Source organism: Labrus mixtus, chromosome 1, assembly GCF_963584025.1.
Source record: "Labrus mixtus chromosome 1, fLabMix1.1, whole genome shotgun sequence".
Classification (NCBI taxonomy): domain Eukaryota; kingdom Metazoa; phylum Chordata; class Actinopteri; order Labriformes; family Labridae; genus Labrus; species Labrus mixtus.
The window spans coordinates 20,936,880-20,950,422 of NC_083612.1; positions in this window are offsets into that span (position 1 = coordinate 20,936,880).

Sequence of the window (13,543 nt, forward strand, 5' to 3'; positions counted from 1 at the left end):
TTCCTCAGTAAAACCTCCATAAATGTAAAAAAAAAAAAAAGACATTACTGTAGACTGACCTGATGATATGCACAGTATAAAGATTTATTTAAAAATCCACCCAGATCTTTCTCTCTGCTATATGAAATAGTTAAATTAAGTTTTATAAGTCTAGTATATCAAATGTATTTATCTGAGTTTTTAATGGTTCTGTGAAAGCTGTCAGATGAACACATTGTCACAAAGTCATACAAATAGAATATATATTGTATGGCTTTCCATTAAGCAAGTTATTGTAAAAACTCAACTATAATTACAAGAGCTTAATTGGAAATTTAATTAAAGGCCATCACAGGAGAATAGAAGCCATTAAGAGAGCTTTATTAAATTAATTAAGTAACATATTAAAGTTAATTAAAGTTGGATTCCAGAAAAAAAACCTTTAGAACCATTAATAGAATTCTGAGTAAGTCATACAAAATGACAAGTAAACCCTTGATAAACTGTCGATTTATAGCCAGTAGATGGTGCTAGAGTGCTTTCTGTGTATTTCCTTTCCTGACAGGAGGCAGGCTGTAAGGAAGCATACCGTACTTATGGCCAGAACCCTTGGTTTAAAGTTTTTGTACATCAAACAAAGAGTTTTAAGTTTCTATGATAATCAGACTAGTGAGAAAGAAAATACTATAGTAAAAATAATGCTTGTTAGTTGAGTTGTTAAATGACATTCACATATTTGAATGTTGTTTATGGAACCTCCCTTACATTGTTTTGACAAATGCCTATGATAAATTATATTGGCATTAAAATGGCAAAGCATGGAACATCTCAGATTGAAATGTTAAACCAGTGTTTGACATGACAAAATGCCTGTCGGGGGAAAAGTCAGCAGTATTTTCAATCAAATTATATTTCCTCTTTGTTCCCTTTAAATGCAAGAAAGAATAATTGTTAAATTCATAATGATGTTTTTGTATCTCTACTGGTGTTGCTCAAATTGTATGTGCATAAATAGTGCAGAATCAAATATTCATGGAAAGGCTTTGAGTTTGACAAATAAGACTAAGCATGAAGTTTAATGTGGCTATCAGGCCACCCATTATAATTGATTGATTGAAGCTGTGAAATTGATTGAGAACAATTAAATAATTTTTTTTTAAACAAAACTCAATCTTCTGTAATTTGTAAATAAAGTACAAACACATAAGACATGCAAAGAATTCAGCATTATCAGAGCTCTGTACTTACAGTGCTGACGTGGTCAACACGTTTAGAAATCATTCATTAAATAATCAGGATGCAGGAAATTAAATTTAATTGGCTAATACTTGGAGCATTTAAAAAATGAGTCAGATTATGAAAAGTGAATTGTCCTCATCATACAGTTGATCCAGGACATGCCTTGTATTCATTACATAACAGTTTCCTTGCTTAGCATCTAATTGACTCTCATGTATCATGATGGATCAGGTCATACTATGAGGACACGTTGTGCGGCATGAGATATCATCGCAAGTTAACATACAGGACTCCAAAACGTGCTCATGCTGATTGTGTGTTTAATATTCTGAGCACACTCTGGATGAATATGCTGAGGTAGGGCAATGGTGGCTGTCCTACGCTCCAAATTGTGTTGGGCTTGAGGGACTGTCTGAGTCATCATGGACAAGCCTTGTGTCTGATTCCAGTGATGCTACACTCTGGCTGGGTTCTACCTGAGAGCCTGATGGTATTAGCATGAGATTTGTTGGAGAAGAGAGTGCTCCCTGGGGAGAAGTTAAAGTGTTTTCTCTGTAATAAGCCAAACGTGGAAAACAAAATAGACCGCACACTGAACATTCAATCTTTTGAGTTACAAAAGCAGTTCTGAATCATGAAAAATACCATTTATCACCATTTGTGAAACTTACTGTGTAGTTTATTTTCTTGTTCTATTACATTGATTACAACCAACTGCTAGTCAAGCTAGCGCCGGCTTTTGATAGCATTGTTGGTAATGTCCACTTATTTGTGTTAAAGTGAAATTTATCAATAACTCTTTGATTTTGTTTCTTGTAATTCTTTACAGTCCTTCATGGCCACCAGGGGATTCATCTTTATTAAGTTCTTCATTGACTTTTCCTCTAGCACCATCATTGTGTAAAGATGAATTGTAATGATCCCCTCACTTTGTCATCTTTCATAATAATGGTTTATAATCCAATAACTAAACAAGCTAATAATCCAATCACAGTGGTGGTCTTTGTAAGTATTAGCATAATAAGAAGCGTAAATAATAGTAAACGCAAACATTATAACTGATAAACTTAGCATGCTGATGTTAGCATTTAGGACAACTTCTCCAAAGTGTAGCCATGACAACCGAGTCCTAAAGCCCTGTTTAAACAATCTATAGCACCTGGTCTGATTATCTAGACACACAAACGGGATTGGTCAGGATCTATAATGTTCATTAACTTTCTGTGTGCTTAAAAAAAAAAAAAAAAAAAAGGCTGTAAATCTTTTAACTTATTATTGCAGCTGGATCATAGCATACTGGAGACTTGTCAGTCTGTATTAATATTTTAGGGCATTATTTTTGGTGTCAGTTGTATTTTTAATATATTAGTGATATATTTACCTCTGAGGGGTCAGTGCGTGTCTGTGGGTTTGTGTAAATCAGAGATGGTGCAAGTCAGAGTGATCATGGTGTCTGGGCTCTGGCAGGAATCCATCAGAGCTCCCTGAAGTCAGGCAGGCGTGGGAGGCGGTAGTGGTGAGCGTGTCTTGGTCTTCTGGCATCAGAACAGGAACACAATGCTGAAAGCAGCATAATGATGTCAAGAGACAGGGGAAACAAAAGTTCACCTTCTCCCAGTCCTCTGTCCCATCAACATAGCTTATGCATTGACTGCAGATAAGCAGTCTATATTTAACAGAGGAGTCGGACACTTCTAAATGTCCTTTAGTGCATGCAATAAGCAGAGGGAAAGTGTTTTGCTTACGTATGTAGGTGCTAATATGACCATAACTGTGTCTGCCAGGTGACATATAGGGTCCTTGTTTTGTTCACGTATTTTTTGGGGTAATCAATTTTCATAAGCTTATGAAGAGACCTTACCCCAAGATGAACCACAGCATCAGCCATAATGCCCCCAAATGACACATCAAAAGAAAAGCCCTGATGATGGGGGCTGTGGAGGAAGCTGATTGATGTTGTTATAGAGTGACATGTTGAAAACACGGAGAAGACTCAAGGGTGCTGTTTACTTACCATCAATATCACTTCAAGACATGACCAAAGCCATAATAGCCCTTTATCATATGTGGAAGGAACAAAGGATTATGAAACATTTCTGTGTTGTTGTAAGTGATGTCACATACGCAAACAATCTGAATCTTTAAATTCCTATTTGACAGGGATGAGGCGAACCAGGTTGCACTTGAGAGGTCTTTTTAAAGCTGTGTCCAAATTCCACTGCCTCCCATACACTATTACACAATTCCCTCATCCACGTCATATCTCCAATAAACACTGCAATTACTTTTTTTTGCCAAAAGACATTTTATTTGGGCCTACTTTTTTTTGCGTTTAGTGATAGGACAGTTGAGAGGGACAGTCAATATTGTGAGGAGAGAGTGGGGGAAGACATGCAGCAAATATCAAGGGTCAGACTTGAACCTGAGATGTCCGCAAGGACTGTAGACTCTGCACATGGGTCGCACACTCCCAAACAAGAACAAGATGTAGACTGTTTTGGGGACAAACATGCAATCAGCAAAATCTCCCTGATTTTTTATTTCCTGAGCACTGTGATTAATACCCATTCACAAAGCAGAAGAATGAAAAAAAATAAAAATGATCCCTGTCTAAACACCACATCCATAATTGAAAAGTTTGTATAGATTTATGTGCAATATGCCTGATGTCCAAATGATCCAATGGAAGAGTTCTTGAAGCCTTGGACATTATGACTGGAATGGACACCAACTGTAATGTACGCTCTACTTGCAACCATATTTTGGACAGTGTCCTCACCAAACCCGAGCCTAAGGGGTTATACTGTATGAAGCCCTGAGGCATTGTTGTGAAACAGACAATTTCCTTGGGCCAAGAAAAACAGATGAGGTGCTTTTTCTCCTGTATGAAACCAGTCAGTATAATGTACTGTCTGCCGAGGGTGAAGTCCGCTGGCAGCTTTCTGTAAGGACCAAAAACTAATGTACTGGGCAGCACAAAAACATCTTCCCTCTACACCCAAACAAGTAATAAAGTCATTTATCAAAATCAGTCTGTGGCAGCTGCGCCCGAGCCCAATGCTCTAGTCTGATTCCAAACAAAGGCAGCCAATAGAGGTTTATTATCTTTGTATTGAGAGCTTTTTTGTTGTTGCTTTTACACAAAGATACAACAACCTAACAGAGACACCAGCCAAATGAACGTCTACAACTATGGGTCCTAATAAATACAGTAGTTTTCATGGCATGAATTACTACACATAAAACATTTCATGTTATCATTTCAGTTATAAGGAATTAAACACACAAATTTTGTTTCATAAAAATGCAACAGTAGTTTGCCCACAAGTCAAGTAAGGAACTAAATGGTTTATTGAGGCATGTACCAATTTGAACATACTAGCAAAAAGTGAAGTTAGTGTCTTTTGGTACATTTCACATCTCAAAGTTCAATTTTGCAGTGGTCTAGTGCTTTTTTATGTCCCCCTCTGTGATTGATTTCATAATTGCATTCACGAATAGATAACTTCTATCTTATCGAGCGTGTCTTTTTACTGCTCAGTGAGCTGTGGAGCAGGAATCTTTTTTTCTTTCTATTCCATTCATAAAAGAAAAAGCTCCATTAACTGTGTCTGGCTGATAATAGTTCAGAAAATAATATGTCATGTATTCAGAGCATGAAATAGTAATAAGAGGGAATTCATTTTATCATAGATCTATCATACAGCAAAGGTCACATTAATCCAAGAAAAATGTCTCTGAAAAGAAAGAAAGAAAGAAAAACTAGCTCGGAGCAATGCTATTTCTCACTTACACACTTGCTTGACTCTACAAAATAAATAATTAAATGAATACATAAATAAAAGACCTTGAAGGGTTTTACATAGACAGCCAGGGTGTTACCCGGGGGGGACTCATCAGTCATGCATCCACTAATGAATAACACAGAGAAGCTTATAGACTTTTTTTTGTACTCAGTGTGATTTGACATCTGTTTTTTTTTATGTTCATCATTCCTCTCTCGACTTTCTTACAAAATAGGAGACAGTGTTTCTGTTCATCAGCAGTTTTGAATGTAGTGGAAACAAACAGCTCAATACAGAGTATGTGTAAGCTGCTGTGGTGTCTGCATTCATCCTCTGAGTGGTGAGTCTGAAGAGGTAAAATACAACAGGTAAGTGTACTGCGCGGTTGGACAAACAACTGCTTTAATCATATAAGTATTGATTCGATGTATTGGCATTTCTTCCGCCTCGCTGGAGCAGGCTGCAGAAGCCACTCAGCATTAACTAATATGGAAGTTTTTGAAAAGCGCTGAGATTGAAAGAGTCACAACATCACTCATTCACCCAGTCCCCTCGGTTGGAAGGTCTTTTCACCAAATTGCTGAATATTCATTATCCTTACAAAGCACACTAGAGTCATCAATACTGCTAATGCTGATTTATGGCAGAATAGACATAGCCCTTGCTTTTGAAATAAAAAAAAATGGATGTTACACACCATTTCACTTTGAGTCCACTTTTGGAAAATGAGTATAGCAATTCCACAGAAGCTGTTGTGCTTTAAGGTCACGCTTATTGTTCAATTTGTAAAGATAGAGTTATGGTAGTCTATTGAAAAATATCATTTTTAAAATTAAAATACAGTTTACTGTTAAAAATTGAATTAGCTGAAAAGATTACAACATATCTGAAGATAAAGTCTGACTAAATACCCGTCTCTCTTTCTTCTCACACCCGGTTTCTCTGTACAGGTTGAGATGTATTGATGTTGATAGCTAACTCCCACATGATACAGTCTTTAGATTTGTTCCTGGAGTGCATTACACGTGTTGACAGATGTCTCCCAGCATAGACTCGGACAGGGATAAATCCCAGTAGAGTGTAGTGAAAGGGTGAAGACTCAGCTGAGGAGCTGGGGACAAACTTCACCGGGTTTGAGACTGTCTGCTCAGTAAAGGAAGAACCAAAGACAGCTCCTGTCTGATAATCCTGTTGTTTGTCTGTCTGTCCCAGTACTCAGGTCTGATGGTCTGAGAAAGGCTGAAGTCTTGTCTGCAGTTTCAGTGTGTCAGCTCAGATTTGATGAATTTCAGACATGCCAGAAATTAACCTGCAGGCTGCTTTAGGGATTCATCTTAGCCCATCTTGAGAGGATCAACACAAGGGGGAATCTATGCACCAAAATGAAAAGCTGATTAAGGAATGCCAAAAGTTGCAGTTCCTCAAATGGCCACTTGAGGCTGGCTCCAAAAGAGTCAATCCCCATAGAGGGTTATACTAAAACCCTCAACTTGACAACAGAAATCAACATATTCACAGCCTGTTACAAAAAAACTTTATGGTCTCCATAGCTAACTGACCCGTTCATGGCATCTGCATAGGGATCTTTTTTCTTTTTTTTTTTTTAAAATATCTCACCTGTTGGATTTTAAGGTAAGGCTTAAAGCTTTGCACAACTAGGTGCATGGACACAGTGAGTCACAGGCTGGCTTGTAGCACTGCCAATGGCTGTCCTGCAAGGTGTCAACTCAACTAAATCCATTCACTTATTACACCTGCCTCTGTTTGCGATGTGTGTTTTTTCCCTACAACAAACTGGAAAATATTGGCTTTCAGTAGAGACCTTTCAAGAAGTCTGAGTCTTGTATTATTTTATTCATATGTATAGCACTAACTAGTACGCATCTGTGTTGCCCTTGTTTGTCATTGTTGAAGGGCAGCTAGTCCATGGTACTCAGGATCATGTAGGCTTCCCCCACATCAATAGCGTTTTTGTTTTGAGTTTGTTTCGTTAGTTATATTCACCAGCACCCACAATAAGTGTTGAGGTCAGTGGCAAGTTCACTTTGCGTCACAAGCTTTCTTGGCTGCTTAGGTCACATAACTAAACTCCAGTCAGGTATACCTCAAAAATTAAAATCTGTTTTGGAAATGAGTTAGCCTAAAGTAGACAGTTTGGCTCTTTGCCTGGAGCAAGACAATCCCTGTCTGCTCTCCAGCTCCACTTTCGTGTCCAAATATCATCACTTGTGGCTCTTACAAACAAATATGCCATGCCAAATTTGAGGCTTCAAGGCAGTCTACAAACTAATGGGTGGCCTCAAGGTGGTTATAGAAACATGCCTATACAGTCTATAACAGAGTGGAGCATTATTTCCTAAGCCAAAGTGCCCATTCTTTGTTGCAAAGTAGACAAACAAGGAAATACTGCATGTGCAACACATTTGTAGCATAAATGCCTTCCAGTTTAGTTTATAAAGATTTTCTGCCATTACTAAATGCATTATCAAGGACAGGCTTGTTGGGCAGGCACAAAGGCAATCATTAAAAAAAGATTCAACAAGAATCTGGTAATCAATTTCACATCTTCAAGCTCCGAAGATTATTGGGCCCCTTCTCATTCCCATTCAATAGAAAAAAGGTTGAAACTAAGCTAATTTACTTCCACAAATTGAAGAATCAACACGAGCCAATTAAATACTGTTCACTCTCAAAACAAAACCGACAGACCTTTAAAAGAAGTGTTTGCAATTATATCTTGTCTATACTGTTTGGAATAATTAAGATTTATGTCTGTACCAGTCAATCCTTTGAGAATTACTTTTATTGTAATTTCAGCATCTCTCATCTATATAATGGATAACAGGTACAGCTTGAAAAAATTGTCTCGCAGAGCAAAAAAATCAATGCAAAAAAATGCTTTCTGCATGTAGATAGAACAGAAAGCAAAGACAGCAAAAAGAAAGCAATATGTTACAAATGAAAAGAAACTCTCATCTCAAAGAAGCTACCTCTGGAAATAAGAAGCTTTTGTCACACACAATCAAAGAACATTGTACAGTCTATTACAAAACATATATAGCAAAGACTATAACTGTTAACCACCTTTAAATGATCAAGTTGTCTTGTTAATTCAATTTTAGGATAGCGGTATCTTCGTTCAATTAAATTCTATCTCGTTAAGAAAAATATGAGGTGCGCTGTTACAATAAAAATACTGCAATGGATATTTCAGCAAAACATTAAACCCATAGAGTAAGTTTATTTTTCACTCCAGATATCATGTGAACAAGTATGACAGATGAAGTATAAGTTGATGAAGATGTGTTAAAATTGGCATGTAGTTGCTTATACAGTAAAACTAGTGCACTTGTGAATAACAAAGAAGTCAAATTAAAAGTGAAAGACTGATGGAGAAAGCTGTGATAGTGTCAGAGCACAGACATCCTCCCTCAGATTTTTGTTATTACTGTGTGTTTGCCTCACAATGACATGATTTCCGAGGCTGGATTTTCTGTCACTTCTGGTAGCTATCAAGTATACCGCTCCACATTCTGCCTTACTCATCCTTCAGAGTTGACTTAGCACAACATACAGGATGTGAAGTTTTTTTCCAGGCACTGTTACGCAGTTGATGTGGTCTGGCACTGACTTGTCAGTGGTCTGATTTTATGGATGTTCTGCGCCTGCAGACATCAACACAGTCTAGCTTGAAGAAAAAAGACAGAATGCTGTCTGCATTTGACTTTTCACTAAACCACTTTGCTGTGACAAAGGAAGCTCTTTTTCTCCAAGTATATAAATGCAACAGCAAAACATGAGCTATTGAAACGGTACATTGTTGTGTTTATCAGAATACACTATTCCATGCCTGTAGCAGTAAATACATAGCCAAAAAAAATATTAAAAAGCCATGTGCCTAATGGACCATCATGCTGTTGAGGAAAAAAATAGACAAAAGCTTCTCCAGCTTTTCAGCACACTGAAACTAAAAATCCCATTGAGCAAAAATGTCATTTTCCTTGAACAGTAAACGTGTCTTTCTACTACTTATTATTGAGAACAAATGACCCAACCCATCCAACTAACAAGCCTGAAAAATCTTCTTCTTCTGTGCAATACAACAGCTATTAATCAGAGAGCCATGGTTGTTCCAGCTGACATCTTTCTTCATCTAAATGAATATGGACTCAAATTTCTTCTCACAAACACCATCTTGCTTCCTTTAATACTCAGTAGAATACAAAATAAATAGTAAAAACCCCCTACAACAAATGCCCTCCAATTTCCACTAGTATTGTTTTGTAGACTACATTGAAACATGTCTTAAGCCTTATTGATATCATACTACATTTATGTGACTCATTTTTTAAGACTGTGCACTAGACTGGAAATGCAAAATCATAGAGATGTTGTCTAACATGAGTTTTGTTTTGAAATTTTCATTTAGTAAAATTAACAATACAAATTATTTCCGTTTTTAATTTTAATTAAATTTTTCTATTGGCCATTTGACTTTTATTATACAGGCTGAGGAGTGACAGGAAATTTGGAGAAAAGAGAGCGGGGACGACATGCACCAAATGGTTGCTGAGCAAGGTCCAGCTTGCGACCAGATCATCAAGGACTGTAGCCTCTGTAGGCATCTGCTCTGCTGACAGAACTAAACTGGCGCCCCTTGTCCTTAAATGTATTTTTGACACAAGCAGGGTCTGTCAGAGTTCCTGAAATCTGGCATGGAAAAAAGTATTTTTTGTATATACAGTTTGTCAATGGAATCAGGTCACAGGTGAGACAATCTGGTGAAAGCAATTAGAGCAGGGTACACAATGACACAGGTGGAAAAACACACAAAGGCAGTACATGTAAGGAACCTTCATACTTAAGAGGGAAGGCTGACAAAAAACAGAGAACGATAAAAATCATTCAGAAAAATGAAATAAGTAACAAAAAGTAAACAAGATGGACAATTAATGACGCTTCAGGGCATGACGCAAACCCCCCTCTCGACTTTATTTACTTTGAACAACCTCCTGCTGCGCTGTGATTTTCTTTAATAGTGATTTGATTTTGATTTTTAACAGGTGCTTCAAGCATTGTCGAAGCAACAGTTTCCAAGGAATCTGCTCCAGGTGTTGGGCATTGTGTTAATAACAGTTTAAACAATATGGCTGACAAGCATATGTTTGAGTGATTTTTTAAATCTGTTCGTTTTAAAACAAGAGATATATTCCTTCAAACCAGGCTATAAGAAATCGTGTCACCTCAAATTCTCCTAATGTTTTATGCCTTTCAGGTTCGGTGTGCTCATGTTAACAGACAGCTCCCCTCAGCAGTGTCTTTTGAAAATGTTAAGGTCAGCATCTGAGAGGTGAGACAAGTCAGACATTTCACATGTTGTGTGTGGTGGTGAGAGTGTTATTTTGCAAGGATACAGTCTACAAATGTTTAAAAAAGGAGTACACAGGAGTACAAAATAAACCACCAAACACCATGTTGCAACAAACTGACAAATTACAGGGTCCAGCTTCCAAAGAAAACTCTTCTTAGTTTTTTTTTTTTAGAAATTCACCCAATAAACACCATCTAATTTAAATATTTGGATATCTAGAATGCAATGTGATTAAAATAACTCAGCTGATGACATGCTAATTGAACAGCTGCCACTAAACATTTTGCTGAGCTCCATGAATATTCTCATGTCTCAAAATAAACCACTGTCAGCATCTAGTTAAAATTCTGTTAAATATACAAAATACATTCAGAAAAGAAAGCTGATTAAAATATTAAACATTGTTACATTTCAACCACTTCAAAGCATATAGCAAACCAACATACATTTTGTATTTGTATTGTCCTGTAAGGAGATATTTTCAGCTCTAGTGTTTGAATATTTTTGTTTATTTTTTTATTTAAGTTTGATTCTTCCCTCCCAGCTGCTTATATAATGTGTCAACTGTGTGGAGTTGGGTCAATAGCTTCTCCAACACCTCCCACTCATTTGGCTGTGGAGACTGAATCAGCCTCCTTTGATTAGAAGCTCACAACTCTGCCTGAGTCTGTTGTGCTCCATTAAATCTCTAATGATCCTCTCTGGCCTGAATTAAGAATCCAATACAACCGTCAAAAACAGATGTTTATCTGCAGGATACTGGTTAAGAGAGCTAAAACAAATAACTGACAATTTCTCACCAAAAGCAGTGATAGACAGAAACATGGAGTCATAGACGTGAAAATAAGATGATAGGCCTCCTGACTACAATGTTTGCCAATTTTGTTTTCCCCTTATATAGCATGCAAGGGTTAGGCATCAGAGTAATGTGCAGGTTCTAGTCCCCCCTAGGAGAGAACTACAACAGATTTTACTCCTTAACATTGGAGATGAATAATTATTAAATATACTTGAGTATATGACTTAATGTAAAATCTATCTTTGAATTTTGAGCTGCTCACTCTCACATGTGACCGTGGGTTCATAATATTAATCTATGATGATGAATTACATTTATATATTATTTATTAATCTATAAATTATGTCATCAATGGAAACCTCAGCTGGGATGATGTGACACCATCCTTATATAAAATGACATCATTTCACCTGCAGAGCTGTTGTATAGAGGCAGTCCTGATGGACAATAAACATACGTAACACGGGACCTAATTATCTAGCATTTAGCAATGCGATTGCTGGAGCTTCACCTCTGGTAATTAAGCAGATGAAAGTGTTCATGAAATATGCAGGTATATCTGACTATTCAGTAACACCTGCTTTACCACAATTTACAACTTATTGATGCAATTTCAATAATCCACAAGCAACCTGCTTGGCCTGTGAGAGTGTTGCATTTAGAGGATGGTAGGAGAGGGACATCAGAGAAAAACAAATCAACAAGTGAAGAGGGACTTTTTTTCTTTCCATAACGGGCCTGGAAACAGATTTCAAATAGTTTTATACAACATTATAAAGTGATAACTAAATAAGCAACATTCAATCTTAATTTGGGATAAACATTTTTTAAACCTCAAACTCTGCTGTTCTGCTTCTTCAGGAATGTGTGTTTGGGCTTGACAACGTTTGATTGATGAAGGTCTTTGCCAACAAAAAAAGCAGGAAGCAAGACCTGTCTGTGATCGTTTGATTTTTATTCTTGTGGATACTCTGTCCCCCCAGACAGATTTTCAGCTCGCCTAGCCCAAGGTGGGCCAATGATTATTCATTATGCTTGTTAATTTGTTTGCAATTTTAAAAGTTAAAGTTTAAAGTAATTCCTCAATATGTGTTTTTAAGGCTTTTGAAAATCTCAGATCTTCCTACAAGGTGCTGCTGAAAGTACAAAGAATCAATTACGCTGATTTTGTTGGACACATCCTTTAAAAGTGTGATGAAATGCCACTTTCTATTTTATAGCTATGCATTCAGGTCAGTACTGCATTTTAGAGGAGAAGGCAGCTGTGGGGATCTATAATGTCCTGACTAAATCTGCCTTGTTCTCTTTCCAGCAGGGGTTGTTCTTATTCGGGGCTCAAGCCTCCTCAGCCGGCTTATCTCGCTGTGAAGCAGCAGTGGCCAGATGCCAAGGTCCCCTGAAATTGCAAATTCCTCATCCTGTCACTCAGAGTATGAATAGCACCCTTTCACAGATATCTCATTTGAGGTGCTTGTATGGGTGATGGTCGTAACGAGGATCAGTCACTAAATCAAAAGCTTTGATTTGTTGTTCGGCCTCTTTCGTCTCAGGTTATGATATCAGGGCACACGGTGCTTGAGTTGCAAAACTGTCACACACCTCAGCTATCAATCACAGTTCTTGCTCTCGTTCATGACCTGTGTTGACCTCTCTACCTCTGCCAAAGACTGCGCAAATGAGCAACCTTTAACGCAAGTCAAAGAGTTGGGCTGAGCTGAGCTGCAGGGTTGTTTGTGCAGGAGAAGATGAAGCACAGCTCAGCTTTTCTGGAGTCACTGCAGGCTTACAACAATGACCATTCATCATGTAACAAATATTCCACCTGAGCTTTGTGCCTGCGTATTTTCACGTGTTTTATTTTTTCCTGTCTGTACATATGCTTGTGGGTGTTTATTGGTGTTCCCCTCATGTTGCAAATGAACACTGACAGTGTTCATTTGCATTTCAAACAGTGCCAGCATCTAAAAATCTGTCACATCTCTCCTTTCAGGAAAACAAGATCAGAGTTGCTCACCCTTGTGTCTCGTGGCACTCAGGTCATTTGTTTTGATTGAGGATGGCAGAGTGTGAAGCATATTAACGACGTGATTGTTAACGAACTGCCCACTGCTTTGTTTTTACCTTCTCTGAGTTCTCCCAAATGACTCTCTTGCGCTGCTTGTAAATGAGGCCAGAGAGTCGGCTGAAGTGTCAAAATCTGCTTTCTGGGAATGATCAAGCTGTGCGCGGCACTTACTCTTGCACCTGGTACTTTGTAAATCATTTGTCTTCATTCTGCATTGTAATTATCAGCAAAACAAACCTCAAAACATTGTATTTAGTTTTGTGCTATAAACATTTTACACAAAGATGAGCCAGTACTAGAGATCT